At 35.6% G+C, this 23,724-nt stretch overlaps 6 non-coding genes across 6 annotated transcripts; all 6 read right to left on the bottom strand.

Annotated features, from left to right (window-relative positions):
- Nucleotides 1–7,859: 7,859 nt before the first annotated feature.
- Nucleotides 7,860–7,931, bottom strand: Trnae-uuc (transfer RNA glutamic acid (anticodon UUC)). Its single transcript has one exon. It is a non-coding gene; the product is annotated as a tRNA-Glu (tRNA).
- A 4,030-nt stretch (nucleotides 7,932–11,961) lies between these two features.
- Nucleotides 11,962–12,033, bottom strand: Trnae-uuc (transfer RNA glutamic acid (anticodon UUC)). The gene has a single exon. It is a non-coding gene; the product is annotated as a tRNA-Glu (tRNA).
- Nucleotides 12,034–14,323: 2,290 nt separating this feature from the next.
- Trnae-uuc (transfer RNA glutamic acid (anticodon UUC)) lies at nucleotides 14,324–14,395 on the bottom strand. Its single transcript has one exon. It is a non-coding gene; the product is annotated as a tRNA-Glu (tRNA).
- A 2,457-nt stretch (nucleotides 14,396–16,852) lies between these two features.
- On the bottom strand, nucleotides 16,853–16,924 carry Trnae-uuc (transfer RNA glutamic acid (anticodon UUC)). The gene has a single exon. It is a non-coding gene; the product is annotated as a tRNA-Glu (tRNA).
- A 2,342-nt stretch (nucleotides 16,925–19,266) lies between these two features.
- On the bottom strand, nucleotides 19,267–19,338 carry Trnae-uuc (transfer RNA glutamic acid (anticodon UUC)). Its single transcript has one exon. It is a non-coding gene; the product is annotated as a tRNA-Glu (tRNA).
- Nucleotides 19,339–21,707: 2,369 nt separating this feature from the next.
- On the bottom strand, nucleotides 21,708–21,779 carry Trnae-uuc (transfer RNA glutamic acid (anticodon UUC)). Its single transcript has one exon. It is a non-coding gene; the product is annotated as a tRNA-Glu (tRNA).
- Between the last annotated feature and the right edge of the window lie 1,945 nt (nucleotides 21,780–23,724).

Here is a 23,724-nt window from a genome sequence, read left to right on the forward strand (position 1 = left end):
CTAGGGGTGAGAACTTTCGTACGATGCATTGAACTTTTTGGATTTTTGAAAGCTAAGGAATAGTTAATTTATTACCTAATGCTCATATCGTATAAACGTAGAGAAAACGGAATGCCAATTTAATTTTGTATAGTTATGTGCCGGTAATAAAACAAATGTCTACCACAATTAGGTCAGTGTATGTAAGTCATCCATTCATTCTATAACATTACAAATAAAATAGAAAAAGTGTACATATAGAGAGGTTGTGATCAGTGGTAAGTCATCCATTCTTTCTCTAATAATAAAAATAAAACAGAAAAAAGTGTACCTATAGAGAGATTATGATGAATGGTAAGTCATCCATTAATTCTCTGATAATAAAAATAAAACAGGAAAAAGTGTACCTATAGAGAGGTTGTGATCAATGGTAAGTCATCCATTAATTCTCTAATAATAAAAATAAAACAGAAAAAGTCTACCTATAGAGAGGTTGTGATAAATTGTCTTTAGGCTCTATATCAAAGATTAGCAGGTATTTATAAAACAGATATAATCATCATCATCATCATCGTCATCATCATTTGTAGCATAGGCCATCTGCCCAAATTACATGCATGTATTAAAAAATATGTTACAGTCACAAAACATAACGATTCTTGGATTAATACACAGATTCTCACACTTTAAAGACTGAGTTTGCTAAACAGTAAAGTTATTTAGGATATTAATATTATCAGTGATTCTCTGTATAAATTTATAAAACTTAATGTGATTTGCGTTATAATAAACCTAAGAAGGTAAATAATCCTTTCTTAGATTATCATACACGGTACATTCCTCAGCAAAGTGAGAATCATCTACTGTATCTACACATAAAGGCAACAATCGTTCAACAAAAGGAATATTTTTATACCTACCTATACTTGCCCTTATGGGATACCTTCCATTTGTTAAGATCCGTAGCAAGCTAACACTGTACGAAGAGTTCAGATAATCTGTACAGTATTGACAAAGGTTGCTTCCGATCTTATTATAATATTGTAATCCATCCATTGAATATAACTCTACATTTAGTTCTTGTTGAAAAATATCTTATGAAAGTTGCTTAAATATGATAGAAAAGAATTTGTAATCACCATACCCCCCCCCCCCCCCCCCTTGATTAACCCCAACTTCTCTCATTCCGTACGAAAACTGTAGCTACGTAACTTTTTTGGGCACATAGTCTCGCCCCATACCAACTGTATGTTATAGTACTTTTTTATTGACAAAGAGTTGAATTAAAACTCAGAAGATTGAGGATTACTTGTATTTTTCATAAACAAAATAAACAAATATAGTTACTTTTTCAAATCTACAAGTTTCATCCTTTTTCTGCGAAAAACATTTTAATAATAATAATAATACTAATAATAATAATAATAGTCATATCAGCGTATAAAATAAGAATTTAAATGTAAATATGTAAATTTGAATAAAAGTAAATAGTTTAACATAAAAAGCACCACACGATTGTAAAATCTCAATACAAGGGGACAATATGGGGAGATTTAGTAAATCCAGGTAAAGTGCCACTCGAAAGATATAAATGTATCCGACATCACACCTGGTCTTGCTTTTCCTCAGTACTATTTGGCATGCAGTAAATTCGTTGGGCCGTGTAATGATTCTTAACATCACTGCTTTTATTATGAACAGTTATTTATTTGTACCATGAAGACTAAGTTTTGGATAAATGTAATTATGAATGAAATTTTTCATTACAGAATCTTTGCATATACATGGACGTGTATTACGTAATAGTGCATAAGTACGCTCAGGCTTAAGGCGTTTTTTATCGTTCTGAACGTAATATAACAACCATACACAGGTTTGATGTGTGCAAACATTTGGTGAGTCGGTAGAATGGGGGACTTGTAATTCAAGGTCGCGGGTTCGATATCCCGAAGGCCGGGCCTGGTTGAATGCCTGGGCGTGTGCTTGGTAAAGACACTTAGCTCCCACTTCCTCGGCGTGATATAGCCAATACTGTACAAAATCTGCCGATAAAACCCACAAGAAGCAAACGTGTGCATACATTTGCTGGAGTAAAAAGTGAGAGTCTGAACCTGAGGGTTACAAAACCTTTCCGGAGTGCTCCGGCACTGGTTTGCACCCAGAAACAAATGTATAATCGTTATTGTGACTTGACTACTTACCCAATGCAGACTTTTCCGACTTAAGTCTAATTTTTTTTAAAAAAAAGCGTTTAAGTATGCAAAGACCTATAAATAAACAAGTAGTGAAATTTAGATTTATAGATACTGCTAATGTCATAATTAACACATATCGAACTTGCCCGATGCCAGCCCAGTCATGATATAATAGGTTCTGCATACATACATACATACATACACATGCACACATGCACACATACATACATACATACATACACAAACACACATGCATACATACATACATACACATGCACACATACATACATGCATACATACACACACATACATACATACATGCATACATACATACATACACACATGCATACATATATGCACACATACATACACACATACATACATACATACATACATACATACATACATACATACATACATACACATGCACACATACATGCATACATACATTCATTCATACATACATACATACATACATACACACACATGCACACATACATGCATACATACATACATACATACACACACATACATACATACATAAATACATGCATGCATGCATAAATACATGCATGCATGCATACATACATGCATACATACATACATACATGCACACATACATACATACATACATACATACATACATGCATACATACACATACACACACACATTCAAACATACATACATACATACACATAAACACAAACCCACATACATACACACACACTTGATTCTGATCAATTAAAACTTTCATCGGCAAACATTTAACGATCATGGCAAATTAATAAATTATTGAGGACTCTGAATTCTCGCCTCCAGTATATTCACACGTGCATATAAAATAGTTACAAAATAAAGATGAGGACCACAACAAAAGTCTAATCTAAATTAATAGTGGAAGCGTCCGATCCATAGTGTCGTCCGAACTTGCATGTACATAAAGGTATGAAATGTTTATTGCATAGTTAATGCTTTTGAATAAGAACGTGTCCGGTTTGATATGGGACGATGCTGAAAATAAAGCAGAGTAGTGAGCTCTTGAATATGGCACGATGCTGAAAATAAAGCAGAATAGTGAGCTCTTGAATATGGCACGATGCTGAAAATAAAGCAGAGTAGTGAGCTCTTGAATATGGCACGATGCTGAAAATAAAGCAGAGTAGTGAGCTCTTGAATATGGCACGATGCTGAAAATAAAGCAGAATAGTGAGCTCTTGAATATGGCACGATGCTGAAAATAAAGCAGAGTAGTGAGCTCTTGAACAATTTATAATTATGTCTTTTCAAAGAGAGACATTATTTCGATAGTAAGTAAATTCTGATTGATATGATGCAACTAGATATCTCAAAAGTTCTTTTCTCTTTTCTTAGACTTTGTTCAAAACACACACACACACACACACACACACACACACACACACACCGACAACAGCAAACCAAACATGTACCCCGCAACCCCAAAACAGTTTTATACATGTAACATATTGTGCGTGTGAGAGGAGCAAGTGTATAAACTGACTGATTTCTTTTATTTTAGGACACAACATTATTTATGGTAGTGTTTTGCATTTTTGTGTTTAGGTACCAACTTTTCATGATCTTAAAGAAATTTAACCTGTACAGATCTTCACTACTGTATAATCTCCAAACCGCATCAAATACTTCAGAAATGTTAACCAAATAAAACATATTATTATTTTGCTGATGCAAACAACTGTCATTTAATACGAATATGAAACTGTCGATCAATATATGTTTATACAATTGTCAATGAATATGAACATGAATATGTATATGAAACTGTCAATGAATATACATATAAACTGACAATGGATATGAAACTGTCGATCAATATATGTTTATAAAATTGTCAATTAATATGAATATGAATATGTACATGAAATTGTCAATGAATATGCATATAAACTGACAATGGATATGAAACTGTCAATGAATATGAACATGCATATATATATGAAACGGTCAAGGAATATGAATATAAACTGACAATGGATATGAAACTGTCAATGAATATGAATATAAACTGACAATGGATATGAAACTGTCGATGAATATGAACATGAATATGTATATGAAACTGTCAATGAATATGAATATAAACTGACAATGGATATGAAACTGTCAATGAATATGAATATAGACTGACAATGGATATGAAACTGTCGATGAATATGAACATGAATATGTATATGAAACTGTCAGTGAATATTAATAAGAATATGAATATGAATATGAAATTGTCAACGAATATGAATATAAACTGACAATGGATATGAACATGAATATGTATATGAAACTGTCAATGAATATGAATAAGAATATGAATATGAATATGAATATGCACATGAAATTGTCAATGAATATGAATATAAACTGACAATGGATATGAAACTGTCAATGAATATGAAAATGAATATGTATATATATGTTCATCACAGTTGTCACGCCTAATGTAAATTACATTTTTTTGTGATGTTTTCCTTTTTACAAACCAAAATAGACTGACAATGGATATGAAACTGTCGATGAATATGAACATGAATATGTATATGAAACTGTCAGTGAATATTAATAAGAATATGAATATGAATATGAAATTGTCAACGAATATGAATATAAACTGACAATGAATATGAACATGAATATGTATATGAAACTGTCAATGAATATGAACAAGAATATGAATATGAATATGTACATGAAATTGTCAACGAATATGAATATAAACTGACAATGGATATGAAACTGTCAATAAATATGAAAATGAATATGCATATATATGTTCATCACAGTTGTCACGCCTAATGTAAATTACATTTTTTTGTGATGTTTTCCTTTTTACAAACCAAAAGTTAGGAAAAGTGCCTTCTTGTTTTTTAATGAAATGTTTTAATTAATGACAGATGTCGGATTGATTTGCCACATTTACCCATTTCATTGCTTATAAGATCAGAGCCCTCTGTTCTTTGTTTTCTTCCTATTTTTCAATTTTGAGGTTCCTGTCTTTGTCCTATGTACATGTGGCGTCCATCTTATATTGTCTGCAGAAAGAACTTCGTATTATGCTGATCACGCACTATGCTGACCACTGAGATATAGTAATATGTTGACCACTGAGATATCGTAATATGTTGACCACTGGGATATAGTAATATGCTGACCACTAAGATATAGTAATATGCTGACCACTGAGGTATATTAATATGCTGATCACTGAGGTATATTAATATGCTGATCACTGAGATATAGTAATATGTTGTCCACTGAGATATAGTAATATGTTGACCACTGAGATATAGTAATATGCTGACCACTGAGGTATAGTAATATGCTGATCACTGAGATATAGTAATATGCTGACCACTGAGGTATAGTAATATGTTGACCACTGAGGTATAGTAATATGTTGACCACAGAGATGTAGTAATATGCTGACCACTGAGATATTGTAATATGTTGACCACTGAGATATAGTAATATGCTGACCACTGAGGTATAGTAATATGCTGATCACTGAGGTATAGTAATATGCTGACCACTGAGATTTAGTAATATGCTGACCACTGAGATATAGTAATATGTTGACCACTGAAATATAGTAATATGCTGACCAAAGCATCAAACGATGAGCGCCGGGCCCCAAGCAACAAACAGAAATCAAATATTCCTCACCACTTACTAACATATGTTTGGTCTTGGAGCCCTTTTCACCGTCAAGTAGCTAAAGATCTGATGTGACATTTCAGTGACATTCCTTATGCAACAGTAATGAACATACTTGATGTTCCTCAGTAGATATTCTTTGCGACTGACCTTGGGTGCATTAATACTGTGAGCAGATGGGAGGATATCTTCGTATCGTCTCCCAAAAGGTGTGAAAGTCTCTCAGGAATATTGGCATGACCGTTATTCACCGTCTTGGCTGTGATAACATCTGCAAATTTTCATGGACGGTTCTTAATGAGCACGTGACCAATTTTACGTAGGTGCAAGGCCTGCAGATGCTCCACAATTAGCATTCTGACAATCTCCCTTTTTTGAATGGTATGGTCACGTGAACAAAAGTTCTTTCTTTCACGAGGTTTATCTTCTGTATACGGCTCACTTCCTTCTTTCTGTTCTTTTTTTGTCATGGACTACTAATCGAGTTTGCTTTTATAATTTTGTTTCGTTTCTTGGTGAGGACCTCTTGATCAAGATAGGCTTCATATTTCTGTTATGATGTCGACGCTGTTGGTCTTTCAGGACAACAGGTGTTGGCTGTTCTAGCAATACACATGTATATTTAACAATCACGGTTGAATGTTTGTATTGTAAAGCAATCAACAGCTATTAGGATCAAATCCTTTCAGTTTAATTCATTTACTTCTAAATAGGGTTACAAGCAGGGCCCAACCTTTCGTAGGTTTAAAAAAGGCCCCAATTTCACTATTCATCTACAGAATCTAGTGGCTAGGATTCCTGGTTTTCACCCCGGCATCGGAATACATTTTTTCATTCCAGAAATACCATGCGACTTACAAAATGGTCTAAGTCCCAAGAAAAGGAATCTAAGTCCTGAATTGACAATATCAGAAAGTTTATATTTTTTACCCACTTTGGAAGCTGTATGTTGTCAAATAGATAATAAAGGATGCTTAGAAGATGACGACGTTAACATGCAACGTTTCATTATGCGAAGAATGTTCGTAATGTCCATTCAATCGTAAAAAATGAGCAGGAGGATACAGTAGGATCAAATAAATGTTTACATTCCTTTCATCCAAATATATTTTAAGTGTATTGCTTTCATTCTTCGCAATGATTGAAAAAACGATATGAATTGTGACATATTACGTAGTCATACGCTGTATGTGTGTGCATATATGTATGTATGTGTATGTATGTATGTATGTATGTGTGTATGTGTGTGTGTGTATATATGACTGACTGACTGACTGACAGATGTATGTATGATGTGTGTGTGTGTGCGTGTGTGGATATATGTACTTATGTATGCAGGCACATCCACCTATATATGTGCATTATCAGGATTAGATAAGCTTTGTCTAGATTGTGAAGATTGTTCACTTCAGTTATAATTCATTGACGGCAAACAGTTTCCAAAAGTGGCTAAATTACATCAACTTTCTGACGATGGTGTTGATTGATGATAGGGATGCTGATGATGAATATCTGACATCGATAGATTAAAAAATTACTTTGTAAAAGGAAAATAGCGCTACAATGTTTAATGTAATCAATATTTTTGACGATTCTTCGATTTTCTGTCCAAAACCGATTTTTCAGTACATTGGATATTGACTGATTAGAACGATACTTGTTAAGTGATTAGGACTCATCAAGTACGAAAAAAATCATAATTCCGGTACCCTATGCCAGTCCATAAAACGATTTATTTCTTTTGTAAAGTCGGACGATTGGTTGACTTGTTATGTCTATAAAATGTGTTCCATTTCAAATCTTGAATATTCATCGTTTATCTTGGGGAAAATTGGAACAGTACAAACAATGATAATAATAATAATATTAATATGTTTCTGATAATGTGTCCCGCCAGTCATCAACTCAGGTAATCTTTACCTTTCCTTTCAGAGAGTTTTCAAAAAATAGCCCAACACCAAACGTCTTGAAAACCGCATGCTTTCCTATAATAAAATGTGTTCCGATGCCCGGGATCGAACCCGGGCTGCCTGGGTGAAAACCAGGAATCCTAACCACTAGACCACATCGGAGTCGATATACACGCTTCTTCATAATAGGTACATAAATAAACTCTGTAGTACCACCTTGACGGTGCAAAAAGCATCTAAAACTTATAACACTATGGGTTATTGATTGTAGGAATTGGCTTAACGGGTGAGTGGATATCATATAGTCAAATATCAGTTGTGGTCGGGTGGTAGAGATTATGTTCGTGCGCGTCAGTTGTAAACGTCGTGTACAAAATATACACAGTATGAATAAACTCTAATGCAGTAATGCTATGAAAACTCATATCGGCCATGGACATATATCCTTTACATAGTGAATTATAACATGAATGCATATATTACCAGTGTAAAAAAGACAAAGTAAGGAAAGAACAATAATTTTTTTACTATCATTTCTGCCATGATAGGAGGCATTTTCTTCCCATCTTTAAGTTTTCAATATTTTCTACACGGAACATACATGAGACCACGTGGGCGAAGGAAAATGGTGACTTTGTACCAAACCGCCATTTGCATAATTCTCGTACTGTGGATACGCTTTCAAAGTTATTTGCTGCTTTTTGTCCATCGATGGACGTTTGCTGGTCATACTAAGCTAAAAATCTAATTGTAATAATTAAAGTGTCATTCCTTATGAAACAGGAATGAACATACTTGATGTTCCTCAGTAGGTATTCATTGCGATTGACCTTCGATACATCCATCCTGTGAGCAGATGGGAGAATATCTTCGTATCTTCTGCCAAAAGGAACGAAAATCTCTGAAGAATCTTGGCATGAACACTTTTTACAGTCTTGGCTGTGATAACATCCGCAAATTGTCATGGACGGTTCTAAATGAGCACGTGACCAATTTTACGTAGGAGAAAATCCAGCCTATGCTCCACAATTAGAATTTTGAGAATCTACCTATTTTGAATGTCATGGTCACGTGGTTTAAGGTTCTTTCTTCCACGAGGTTTATCTCCTGTATACGGCTCACTTCCTTCTTTCTGTTCTTTCTTTGTGACGGGCTATTATTCGAATTTGGTTGTAGAATTTTGTTTCGTTTCTTGGTGAGGACCTCTTGATCAAGATAGGCTTCATATTTTTTTATGCTGTCAACGCCGTAGGTCTTTCAGATAATAATGGATGCTTAGAAGATGCCAAGGTTAACTTGCAACGTTTAATTATCCGTAGAATGTTGATAATGTCCATTGAATCGGAATAATGAGGTCTAAATTAAAAAGATAAGAATATGAAAAAGGAGTAATTTCAAAGTATATTTTGCAACAGCAAACTGAAGTAATGTAATGCAAGGTGGTTCAAGACAGTGTGTCAATTGGTGTTGTCATTTCTGTCTAAGAAGAAGTAGTCATAATATTATCTGGCTATATATATTAATAAGTTCTGTCGAGACATTTGTGAAAATGTCCACGACCTCATGTTCAACTAAAATGAAGGAATCGTTAAATACATGCTGATTGTTTTATTATTTATTTCGATTTGTAATAATCATGTGTTCAAACCTTCTGTGCATTAGATGTAGCTTATTTTTATTATGTTAATATGAATTGGAAGATATATCTGCGGAACACTCTGATAGGGTTCCTGCATCCACATCTCATTCTCCCTCGTTAGTATGAAACGATGTTGGCACCGATATAACACGACAGACCATGAGAATACGGGCAAGTCGATTTGGCCATAATGTGGGTAATCGGAACCTCGAGAACTAAGAATCCCACAGTGAGGATAAATTCATTAATAATGAATCTCACAATCTAGTCATTGGAAGAAGGTAAAACAGAGATTACTAAATGGATAATGGGCAATTTTATCAGAAATGGTCACTGTTTCCAAACAAATTTGCACTGAGGGGAAAAACAAAAATGACATCTAAGAACACATCTTAAACATGAGAGAAATGCCAAAGGATGAGAAATAGTAGTCAGTCATCATGAAATGGAGATACTACAATATCTGTGGAGAGGTTGGACGAGATATCTTGACCAATTATTCAACGCCCGCGAGTCACAAGGTACTCTGTTGACTATATGTTATATAATCTTTGTACATGAACACACTGTATTATGATGCTTTACATCCAGTATAAAGATGATCCTACTAGTCGCAGTGAAGGAACTAATAAGCTGGTTCATTATTAACAGGTGGATACAGTAGGATCAAATAAATGTTTACAATCCATGGCAACGCTTTCATCCAAATATATTTTTAAGTGTATTGCTTTCCATCTTCGCAATTATTCAAAACGATATGAATTGTGACATATTACGTAGTCATGCGCTGTATGTGTGTGCATATATGTATGTATGTATGTATGTATGCATGTATATGTATGTATGTATGTATGTATCTATGTGTGTGTGTGTATGTATATATGTATGTATGTATGTCTGTTTGTATGTATGTATGATTGTGTGTATGTATGTATGTATGCAGGTACATCCACCTATATATGTGCATTATGAGGACTGTTGAATAACCATATTAATATATAACAAATATTGTACCAGTGACATTAATCTCTTCTTCCAGGCAAAAAGTTTTGATTAGTTTTAGAAATGTTAGCTATGGAAAATATGCAACTCTCCTGCAACACATTGAGGTGGCAGGGTCCAGTTTCGTAAATTGGCCCCTTGCAAATTTCTTAAGGCTATGGTGTGACTTTTTCAGCTATTATTGTTTAGTATTTATAGATATGGATATATTTGTGAACTAGGAGTTTTGGGCTTGTGTTGTTCTTGAAATTGATGTCAGGCATGTACACCTTCCATAGTTGCTCTGCAGTATGTTGATAGTGAAATACCAATAGTTGGCTAGGAAGAAGAGCTAACCTCCCATAGCAGTAGACACGTGGGTTCAAGGCAACTAGAGTATCTCAAAAACGGCTTGCATGACAACTATTCTGAATTGCATCAAACTATTTAGTAGACAATGTTTTTCAAAATTTTCATCCAGGGAAAAGGCTTGCGCTTGCACTGTGAGCACCACATGCTGTCAAAAATGGCATTTGGATGTGAAAACTGCAGGTATAAAATAGGGGTTGGGGTGCATAAACCTCTTCTGCTGTGAACTGCCATTGACTTCTCTGGTCAAGTGAATACTGTTCTTATGCATTGTTTTAATATAGCTATCTAAAAATATGGACCTTTTTGACCTCACTTGTGTATTTGACTTTTTATGATTTTTTTTTATACTAGGTCGCTGATTGCTGCATTAAATTTGTACATAAAAACTGGACCTTGCCCCCCGAAGTCCGCGGCGGAAGCTGAAAGGTTTCTCTAGGGTTAATAACAACCTTGCACCGGTCCTGTCTAAATGATAATGTCAAGTGTTTCAGTCCTATTTCTTTCTGATATTTGTGAGTTCCAGCCATGTGTAATTCAGCCTTCTCCAATGCTTTGATAATCTCTCCGCCTTTCTCCTCCAGAACTGTATGGTCCATGAACTGTCTCTTCACTGTTCCTTGTCTAGATTGTGAAGATTGTTCACTTCCATTATAATTCATTGACTGCAAACAGTTTCCAGAAGTGGCTAAATTAGATGAACTTTCTGACGATGGTGTTGATTGATGATAGGGATGCTGATGATGAATATCTGACATCGATAAATTGAAAAATTACTTTGTAAAAGGAAAATAGCGCTACAATGTATAATGTAGTCAATATTTTTGACGATTCTTCGATTTTTTTGTCTAAAACCGATTTTTCAGTACACTGGATATTGACTGATTAGAACGATACTTGTTAAGTGATTAGGACTCATCAAGTATGAAAAAATCATAATTCCGGTACCCTATGCCAGTCCATAAAACGATTTATTTCTGTTGTAAAGTCGGACGATTGGTTGACTTGTTATGTCTAAATAAAAGTGTTCCATTTCAAATCTTGAATATTCATCGTTTATCTTGGGGAAAATTGGAACAGTACAAACAATGATAATAATAATAATAATATATTTGTGATAATGTGTCCCGCTAGTCATCAACTCAGGTAATAGCACAACACCAAACGTCTTGAGAGCCGCATGGTTTCCTATAATAAAAAGTGTTCCGATGCCGGGGATCGAACCCGGGCCGCCTGGGTGAAAACCAGAAATCCTAACCACTAGACCACATCGGAGTCGATATACACGCTTCTTCCTAACAGGTACATAAATAAACTCTATAGTACCACCTTGACGGTGCAAAAAGCATCTAAAACTTATAACACTATGGGATTACTAAATGGATAATGGGCAATTTTATCAGAAATGGTCACTGTTTCCAAACAAATTTGCACTGAGGGGGAAAAACAAAAATGACATCGATGAACACATCTTAAACATGATAGAAATGGCAAAGGATGAGAAATAGCACTCAGTCATCATGAAATGGAGATACTACAATACCTGTGCAGAGGTTGGACGGGATATCTTGACCAATCATTCAACGCCCGCGAGTCACAAGGTACTCTGTTGACTATATGTTATATAATCTTTGTACATGAATACACTGTATTATAATGCTTTACATCCAGTATAAAGATGATCCTACTAGCCGCAGTGAAGGAACTAATAAGCTGGTTCATTATTAACAGGTGGATACAGTAGGAAAAAATAAATGTTTACAATCCTTGGCAACGCTTTCATCCAAATATATTTTAAATGTGTTGCTTTACTTCTTCGCAATGATTGAAAACGATATGAATTGTGACATATTACGTTGTCATGCGCTGTATGTGTGTGCATATATGTATGTATGTATGTATGTATGTATGTGTGTGTGTATGTATGTATATATGTATGTATGTATGTATGCAGGCACATCCACCTATATATGTGCATTATCAGTACTGTTGAATAACCATATTAATATATAACAAATATTGTACCAGTGACATTAATCTCTACTTCCAGGCAAAAAGTTTTGATTAGTTTTAGAAATGTTAGCTATGGAAAATATGCAACTCTCCTGCAACACATTGAGGTGGCAGGGTCCAGTTTCGTAAATTGGCCCCTTGCAAATTTCTTAAGGCTATGGTGTGACTTTTTCAGCTATTATTGTTTAGTATTTATAGATATGGATATATTTGTGAACTAGGAGTTTTGGGCTTGTGTTGTTCTTGACATTGATGTCAGGCATGTACACCTTCCATAGTTGCTCTGCAGTATGTTGATAGTGAAATACCAATAGTTGGCTAGGAAGAAGAGCTAACCTCCCATAGCAGTAGACACGTGGGTTGAAGGCAACTAGAGTATCTCAAAAACGGCTTGCATGACAACTATTCTAAATTGCATCAAACTATTTACTAGACAATGTTTTTCAAAATTTTCATCCAGGGAAAAGGCTTGCGCTTGCACTGTGAGCACCACATGATGTCAAAAATGGCATTTGGATGTGAAAACTGCAGGTATAAAATAGGGGTTGGGGTGCATAAACCTCTTCTGCTGTGAACTGCCATTGACTTCTCTGGTCAAGTGAATACTGTTCTTATGCTTTGTTTTAATATAGCTATCTAAAAATATGGACCTTTTTGACCTCACTTGTGTATTTGACTTTTTATGATCTTTTTATACTAGGTCGCTGATTGCTGCATTAAATTTGTACATAAAAACTGGACCTTGCCCCCCGAAGTCCGCGGCGGAAGCTGAAAGGTTTCTCTAGGGTTAATAACACCCTTGCACCGGTCCTGTCTAAATGATAATGTCAAGTGTTTCAGTCCTATTTCTTTCTGATATTTGTGAGTTCCAGCCATGTGTAATTCAGCCTTCTCCAATGCTTTGATAATCTCTCCGCCTTTCTCCTCCAGAACTGTATGGTCCATGAACTGTCTCTTCACTGTTCCTTGTCTAGATTGTGAAGATTGTTCACTTCCATTATAATTCATTGACTGCAAACAGTTTCCAGAAGTGGCTAAATTAGATGAACTTTCTGACGATGGTGTTGATTGATGATAGGGATGCTGATGATGAATATCTGACATCGATAGATTGAAAAATTACTTTGTAAAAGGAAAATAGCGCTACAATGTTTAATGTAGTCAATATTTTTGACGGTTCTTCGATTTTTTGTCTAAAACCGATTTTTCAGTACATTGGATATTGCCTGATTAGAACGATACTTGTTAAGTGATTAGGACTCATCAAGTATGAAAAAAATCATAATTCCGGTACCCTATGCCAGTCCATAAAACGATTTATTTCTGTTGTAAAGTCGGACGATTGGTTGACTTGTTATGTCTAAATAAAAGTGTTCCATTTCAAATCTTGAATATTCATCGTTTATCTTGGGGAAAATTGGAACAGTACAAACAATGATAATAATTATAATATTAATATGTTTCTGATAATTTGTCCCGCTAGTCATCAACTCAGGTAATAGCACAACACCAAACGTCTTGAGAGCCGCATGGTTTCCTATAATAAAAAGTGTTCCGATGCCGGGGATCGAACCCGAGCCGCCTGGGTGAAAACCAGGAATCCTAACCACTAGACCACATCGGAGTCAATATACACGCTTCTTCCTAACAGGTACATAAATAAACTCTATAGTACCGCCTTGACGGTGCAAAAACCATCTAAAACTTATAACACTATGGGATTACTAAATGGATAATGGGCAATTTTATCAGAAATGGTCACTGTTTCCAAACAAATTTGCACTGAGGAGAAAAACAAAAATGACATCTATGAACATATCTTAAACATGAGAGAAATGCCAAAGGATGAGAAATAGCACTCAGTCATCATGAAATGGAGATACTACAATACCTGTGCAGAGGCTGGACGGGATATCTTGACCAATTATTCAATGCCCGCGAGTCAAAAGGTACTCTGTTGACTATATGTTATATAATCTTTGTACATGAACACACTGTATTATAATGCTTTACATCCAGTATAAAGATGATCCTACTAGCCGCAGTGAAGGAACTAATAAGCTGGTTCATTATTAGCAGGTGGATACAGTAGGATCAAAAAAATGTTTACAATCCATGACAACGCTTTCATCCAAATATATTTTAAGTGTATTGCTTTACTTCTTGGTTATAATTGAAAACGATATGAATTGTGACATATTACGTAGTCATGCGCTGTATGTGTGTGCATATATGTATGTATGTATGTATGTATGTATGTATGTATGTATGTATGTATGTATGTATGTATGTATGTATGTATGTATGTATGTGTGTGTGTGTGTATGTATATATGTATGTATGTATGTATGTATGTATGTATGTATGTATGTATGTATGTATGTGTGTGTGTGTATGTATATATGTATGTATGTATGTATGTATGCATGTGTGATTCTGTGTATGTATGTATGTATGTATGTATGCAGGCACATCCACCTACATATGTGCATTATCAGGACTGTTGAATAACCATATTAATATATAACAAATATTGTACCAGTGACATTAATCTCTACTTCCAGGCAAAAAGTTTTGATTAGTTTTAGAAATGTTAGCTATGGAAAATATGCAACTCTCCTGCAACACATTGAGGTGGCAGGGTCCAGTTTCGTAAATTGGCCCCTGGCAAATTTCTTAACTTAAGGCTATGGTGTGACTTTTTCAGCTATTATTGTTTAGTATTTATATATATGAATATATTTGTGAACTAGGAGTTTTGGGCTTGTGTTGTTCTTGAAATTGATGTCAGGCATGTACACCTTCCATAGTTACTCTGCAGTATGTTGATAGTGAAATACCAATAGTTGGCTAGGAAGAAGAGCTAACCTCCCATAGCAGTAGACACGTGGGTTCAATGCAACTAGAGTATCTCAAAAACGGCTTGCATGACAACTATTCTGAATTGCATCAAACTATTTAGTAGACAATGTTTTTCAAAATTTTCATCCAGGGAAAAGGCTTGCGCTTGCACTGTGAGCACCACATACTGTCAAAAATGGCATTTGGATGTGAAAACTGCAGGTATAAAATAGGGGTTGGGGTGCATAAACCTCTTCTGCTGTGAACTGCCATTGACTTCTCTGGTCAAGTGAATACTGTTCTTATGCTTTGTTTTAATATAGCTATCTAAAAATATGGACCTTTTTGACCTCACTTGTGTATTTGACTTTTTATGATTTTTTTATACTAGGTCGCTGATTGCTGCATTAAATTTGTACATAAAAACTGGACCTTGCCCCCCGAAGTCCGCGGCGGAAGCTGAAAGGTTTCTCTAGGGTTAATAACACCCTTGCACCGGTCCTGTCTAAATGATAATGTCAAGTGTTTCAGTCCTATTTCTTTCTGATATTTGTGAGTTCCAGCCATGTGTAATTCAGCCTTCTCCAATGCTTTGATAATCTCTCCGCCTTTCTCCTCCAGAACTGTATGGTCCATGAACTGTCTCTTCACTGTTCCTTGTCTAGATTGTGAAGATTGTTCACTTCCATTATAATTCATTGACTGCAAACAGTTTCCAGAAGTGGCTAAATTAGATGAACTTTCTGACGATGGTGTTGATTGATGATAGGGATGCTGATGATGAATATCTGACATCGATAGATTGAAAAATTACTTTGTAAAAGGAAAATAGCGCTACAATGTTTAATGTAGTCAATATTTTTGACGGTTCTTCGATTTTTTGTCTAAAACCGATTTTTCAGTACATTGGATATTGCCTGATTAGAACGATACTTGTTAAGTGATTAGGACTCATCAAGTATGAAAAAAATCATAATTCCGGTACCCTATGCCAGTCCATAAAACGATTTATTTCTGTTGTAAAGTCGGACGATTGGTTGACTTGTTATGTCTAAATAAAAGTGTTCCATTTCAAATCTTGAATATTCATCGTTTATCTTGGGGAAAATTGGAACAGTACAAACAATGATAATAATAATAATAATATATTTGTGATAATGTGTCCCGCTAGTCATCAACTCAGGTAATAGCACAACACCAAACGTCTTGAGAGCCGCATGGTTTCCTATAATAAAAAGTGTTCCGATGCCGGGGATCGAACCCGGGCCGCCTGGGTGAAAACCAGGAATCCTAACCACTAGACCACATCGGAGTCGATATACACGCTTCTTCCTAACAGGTACATAAATAAACTCTATAGTACCGCCTTGACGGTGCAAAAACCATCTAAAACTTATAACACTATGGGATTACTAAATGGATAATGGGCAATTTTATCAGAAATGGTCACTGTTTCCAAACAAATTTGCACTGAGGAGAAAAACAAAAATGACATCTATGAACATATCTTAAACATGAGAGAAATGCCAAAGGATGAGAAATAGCACTCAGTCATCATGAAATGGAGATACTACAATACCTGTGCAGAGGCTGGACGGGATATCTTGACCAATTATTCAATGCCCGCGAGTCAAAAGGTACTCTGTTGACTATATGTTATATAATCATTGTACATGAACACACTGTATTATAATGCTTTACATCCAGTATAAAGATGATCCTACTAGCCGCAGTGAAGGAACTAATAAGCTGGTTCATTATTAGCAGGTGGATACAGTAGGATCAAAAAAATGTTTACAATCCATGACAACGCTTTCATCCAAATATATTTTAAGTGTATTGCTTTACTTCTTGGCTATGATTGAAAACGATATGAATTGTGACATATTACGTAGTCATGCGCTGTATGTGTGTGCATATATGTATGTATGTATGTATGTATGTATGTATGTATGTATGTGTGTGTGTGTGTATGTATATATGTATGTATGTATGCATGTGTGATTCTGTGTATGTATGTATGTATGTATGTATGCAGGCACATCCACCTATATATGTGCATTATCAGGACTGTTGAATAACCATATTAATATATAACAAATATTGTACCAGTGACATTAATCTCTACTTCCAGGCAAAAAGTTTTGATTAGTTTTAGAAATGTTAGCTATGGAAAATATGCAACTCTCCTGCAACACATTGAGGTGGCAGGGTCCAGTTTCGTAAATTGGCCCCTTGCAAATTTCTTAACTTAAGGCTATGGTGTGACTTTTTCAGCTATTATTGTTTAGTATTTATATATATGGATATATTTGTGAACTAGGAGTTTTGGGCTTGTGTTGTTCTTGAAATTGATGTCAGGCATGTACACCTTCCATAGTTACTCTGCAGTATGTTGATAGTGAAATACCAATAGTTGGCTAGGAAGAAGAGCTAACCTCCCATAGCAGTAGACACGTGGGTTCAATGCAACTAGAGTATCTCAAAAACGGCTTGGATGACAACTATTCTGAATTGCATCAAACTATTTAGTAGACAATGTTTTTCAAAATTTTCATCCAGGGAAAAGGCTTGCGCTTGCACTGTGAGCACCACATACTGTCAAAAATGGCATTTGGATGTGAAAACTGCAGGTATAAAATAGGGGTTGGGGTGCATAAACCTCTTCTGCTGTGAACTGCCATTGACTTCTCTGGTCAAGTGAATACTGTTCTTATGCTTTGTTTTAATATAGCTATCTAAAAATATGGACCTTTTTGACCTCACTTGTGTATTTGACTTTTTATGATTTTTTTATACTAGGTCGCTGATTGCTGCATTAAATTTGTACATAAAAACTGGACCTTGCCCCCCGAAGTCCGCGGCGGAAGCTGAAAGGTTTCTCTAGGGTTAATAACACCCTTGCACCGGTCCTGTCTAAATGATAATGTCAAGTGTTTCAGTCCTATTTCTTTCTGATATTTGTGAGTTCCAGCCATGTGTAATTCAGCCTTCTCCAATGCTTTGATAATCTCTCCGCCTTTCTCCTCCAGAACTGTATGGTCCATGAACTGTCTCTTCACTGTTCCTTGTCTAGATTGTGAAGATTGTTCACTTCCATTATAATTCATTGACTGCAAACAGTTTCCAGAAGTGGCTAAATTAGATGAACTTTCTGACGATGGTGTTGATTGATGATAGGGATGCTGATAATGAATATCTGACATCGATAGATTGAAAAATTACTTTGTAAAAGGAAAATAGCGCTACAATGTTTAATGTAGTCAATATTTTTGACGGTTCTTCGATTTTTTGTCTAAAACCGATTTTTCAGTACATTGGATATTGCCTGATTAGAACGATACTTGTTAAGTGATTAGGACTCATCAAGTATGAAAAAAATCATAATTCCGGTACCCTATGCCAGTCCATAAAACGATTTATTTCTGTTGTAAAGTCGGACGATTGGTTGACTTGTTATGTCTAAATAAAAGTGTTCCATTTCAAATCTTGAATATTCATCGTTTATCTTGGGGAAAATTGGAACAGTACAAACAATGATAATAATAATAATATTAATATGTTTCTGATAATTTGTCCCGCTAGTCTTCAACTCAGGTAATAGCACAACACCAAACGTCTTGAGAGCCGCAGGGTTTCCTATAATAAAAAGTGTTCCGATGCCGGGGATCGAACCCGGGCCGCCTGGGTGAAAACCAGGAATCCTAACCACTAGACCACATCGGAGTCGATATACACGCTTCTTCCTAACAGGTACATAAATAAACTCTATAGTACCGCCTTGACGGTGCAAAAACCATCTAAAACTTATAACACTATGGGATGACTAAATGGATAATGGGCAGTTTTATCAGAAATGATCACTGTTTCCAAACAAATTTGCACTGAGGAGAAAAACAAAAATGACATCTATGAACATATCTTAAACATGAGAGAAATGCCAAAGGATGAGAAATAGCACTCAGTCATCATGAAATGGAGATACTACAATACCTATGCAGAGGTTGGACGGGATATCTTGACCAATTATTCAACGCCCGCGAGTCACAAGGTACTCTGTTGACTATATGTTATATAATCTTTGTACATGAACACACTGTATTATAATGCTTTACATCCAGTATAAAGATGATCCTACTAGTCGCAGTGATGGAACTAATAAGCTGGTTCATTATTAACAGGTGGATACAGTAGGAAAAATAAATGTTTACAATCCTTGGCAACGCTTTCATCCAAATATATTTTAAATGTGTTGCTTTACTTCTTTTGAATGATTGAAAACGATATGAATTGTGACATATTACGTTGTCATGCGCTGTATGTGTGTGCATATATGTATGTATGTATGTATGTATGTATGTATGTATGTATGTATGTGTGTGTGTGTGTGTGTATGTATGTATGTATGTATGTATGTATGTATGATTGTGTGTATGTATGTATATATGTATGTATGTATGTATGTATGTATGTATGCAGGCACATCCACCTATATATGTGCATTATCAGGACTGTTGAATAACCATATTAATATATAACAAATATTGTACCAGTGACATTAATCTCTACTTCCAGGCAAAAAGTTTTGATTAGTTTTAGAAATGTTAGCTATGGAAAATATGCAACTCTCCTGCAACACATTGAGGTGGCAGGGTCCAGTTTCGTAAATTGGCCCCTGGCAAATTTCTTAACTTAAGGCTATGGTGTGACTTTTTCAGCTATTATTGTTTAGTATTTATAGATATGGATATATTTGTGAACTAGGAGTTTTGGGCTTGTGTTGTTCTTGACATTGATGTCAGGCATGTACACCTTCCATAGTTGCTCTGCAGTATGTTGATAGTGAAAAACCAATAGTTGGCTAGGAAGAAGAGCTAACCTCCCATAGCAGTAGACACGTGGGTTCAAGGCAACTAGAGTATCTCAAAAACGTCTTGCATTACAACTATTCTGAATTGCATCAAACTATTTAGTAGACAATGTTTTTCAAAATTTTCATCCAGGGAAAAGGCTTGCGCTTGCACTGTGAGCACCACACGCTGTCAAAAATGGGATTTGGATGTGAAAAATGCAGGTATAAAATAGGGGTTGGGGTGCATAAACCTCTTCTGCTGTGAACTGCCATTGACTTCTCTGGTCAAGTGAATACTGTTCTTATGCTTTGTTTTAATATAGCTATCTAAAAATATGGACCTTTTTGACCTCACTTGTGTATATGACCTTTTTATGATTTTTTTATACTAGGTCGCTGATTGCTGCATTAAATTTGTACATAAAAACTGGACCTTGCCCCCCCCGAAGTCCGCGGCGGAAGCTGAAAGGTTTCTCTAGGGTTAATAACACCCTTGCACCGGTCCTGTCTAAATGATAATGTCAAGTGTTTCAGTCCTATTTCTTTCTGATATTTGTGAGTTCCAGCCATGTGTAATTCAGCCTTCTCCAATGCTTTGATAATCTCTCCGCCTTTCTCCTCCAGAACTGTATGGTCCATGAACTGTCTCTTCACTGTTCCTTGTCTAGATTGTGAAGATTGTTCACTTCCATTATAATTCATTGACTGCAAACAGTTTCCAGAAGTGGCTAAATTAGATGAACTTTCTGACGATGGTGTTGATTGATGATAGGGATGCTGATGATGAATATCTGACATCGATAGATTGAAAAATTACTTTGTAAAAGGAAAATAGCGCTACAATGTTTAATGTAGTCAATATTTTTGACGGTTCTTCGATTTTTTGTCTAAAACCGATTTTTCAGTACATTGGATATTGCCTGATTAGAACGATACTTGTTAAGTGATTAGGACTCATCAAGTATGAAAAAAATCATAATTCCGGTACCCTATGCCAGTCCATAAAACGATTTATTTCTGTTGTAAAGTCGGACGATTGGTTGACTTGTTATGTCTAAATAAAAGTGTTCCATTTCAAATCTTGAATATTCATCGTTTATCTTGGGGAAAATTGGAACAGTACAAACAATGATAATAATAATAATAATATATTTGTGATAATGTGTCCCGCTAGTCATCAACTCAGGTAATAGCACAACACCAAACGTCTTGAGAGCCGCATGGTTTCCTATAATAAAAAGTGTTCCGATGCCGGGGATCGAACCCGGGCCGCCTGGGTGAAAACCAGAAATCCTAACCACTAGACCACATCGGAGTCGATATACACGCTTCTTCCTAACAGGTACATAAATAAACTCTATAGTACCACCTTGACGGTGCAAAAAGCATCTAAAACTTATAACACTATGGGATTACTAAATGGATAATGGGCAATTTTATCAGAAATGGTCACTGTTTCCAAACAAATTTGCACTGAGGGGGAAAAACAAAAATGACATCGATGAACACATCTTAAACATGATAGAAATGCCAAAGGATGAGAAATAGCACTCAGTCATCATGAAATGGAGATACTACAATACCTGTGCAGAGGTTGGACGGGATATCTTGACCAATCATTCAACGCCCGCGAGTCACAAGGTACTCTGTTGACAATATGTTATATAATCTTTGTACATGAATACACTGTATTATAATGCTTTACATCCAGTATAAAGATGATCCTACTAGCCGCAGTGAAGGAACTAATAAGCTGGTTCATTATTAACAGGTGGATACAGTAGGAAAAAATAAATGTTTACAATCCTTGGCAACGCTTTCATCCAAATATATTTTAAATGTGTTGCTTTACTTCTTCACAATGATTGAAAACGATATGAATTGTGACATATTACGTTGTCATGCGCTGTATGTGTGTGCATATATGTATGTATGTATGTATGTATGTATGTATGTGTGTGTGTATGTATGTATATATGTATGTATGTATGTATGTATGTATGTATGCAGGCACATCCACCTATATATGTGCATTATCAGTACTGTTGAATAACCATATTAATATATAACAAATATTGTACCAGTGACATTAATCTCTACTTCCAGGCAAAAAGTTTTGATTAGTTTTAGAAATGTTAGCTATGGAAAATATGCAACTCTCCTGCAACACATTGAGGTGGCAGGGTCCAGTTTCGTAAATTGGCCCCTGGCAAATTTCTTAAGGCTATGGTGTGACTTTTTCAGCTATTATTGTTTAGTATTTATAGATATGGATATATTTGTGAACTAGGAGTTTTGGGCTTGTGTTGTTCTTGACATTGATGTCAGGCATGTACACCTTCCATAGTTGCTCTGCAGTATGTTGATAGTGAAATACCAATAGTTGGCTAGGAAGAAGAGCTAACCTCCCATAGCAGTAGACACGTGGGTTGAAGGCAACTAGAGTATCTCAAAAACGGCTTGCATGACAACTATTCTAAATTGCATCAAACTATTTACTAGACAATGTTTTTCAAAATTTTCATCCAGGGAAAAGGCTTGCGCTTGCACTGTGAGCACCACATGATGTCAAAAATGGCATTTGGATGTGAAAACTGCAGGTATAAAATAGGGGTTGGGGTGCATAAACCTCTTCTGCTGTGAACTGCCATTGACTTCTCTGGTCAAGTGAATACTGTTCTTATGCTTTGTTTTAATATAGCTATCTAAAAATATGGACCTTTTTGACCTCACTTGTGTATTTGACTTTTTATGATCTTTTTATACTAGGTCGCTGATTGCTGCATTAAATTTGTACATAAAAACTGGACCTTGCCCCCCGAAGTCCGCGGCGGAAGCTGAAAGGTTTCTCTAGGGTTAATAACACCCTTGCACCGGTCCTGTCTAAATGATAATGTCAAGTGTTTCAGTCCTATTTCTTTCTGATATTTGTGAGTTCCAGCCATGTGTAATTCAGCCTTCTCCAATGCTTTGATAATCTCTCCGCCTTTCTCCTCCAGAACTGTATGGTCCATGAACTGTCTCTTCACTGTTCCTTGTCTAGATTGTGAAGATTGTTCACTTCCATTACAATTCATTGACTGCAAACAGTTTCCAGAAGTGGCTAAATTAGATGAACTTTCTGACGATGGTGTTGATTGATGATAGGGATGCTGATGATGAATATCTGACATCGATAGATCGAAAAATTACTTTGTAAAAGGAAAATAGCGCTACAATGTTTAATGTAGTCAATATTTTTGACGGTTCTTCGATTTTTT

The sequence above is a fragment of the Sinohyriopsis cumingii genome, chromosome 10, assembly GCF_028554795.1.
Source record: "Sinohyriopsis cumingii isolate HCF-2022 chromosome 10, ASM2855479v2, whole genome shotgun sequence".
In the NCBI taxonomy this organism is placed as follows: Eukaryota; Metazoa; Mollusca; class Bivalvia; order Unionida; family Unionidae; genus Sinohyriopsis; species Sinohyriopsis cumingii.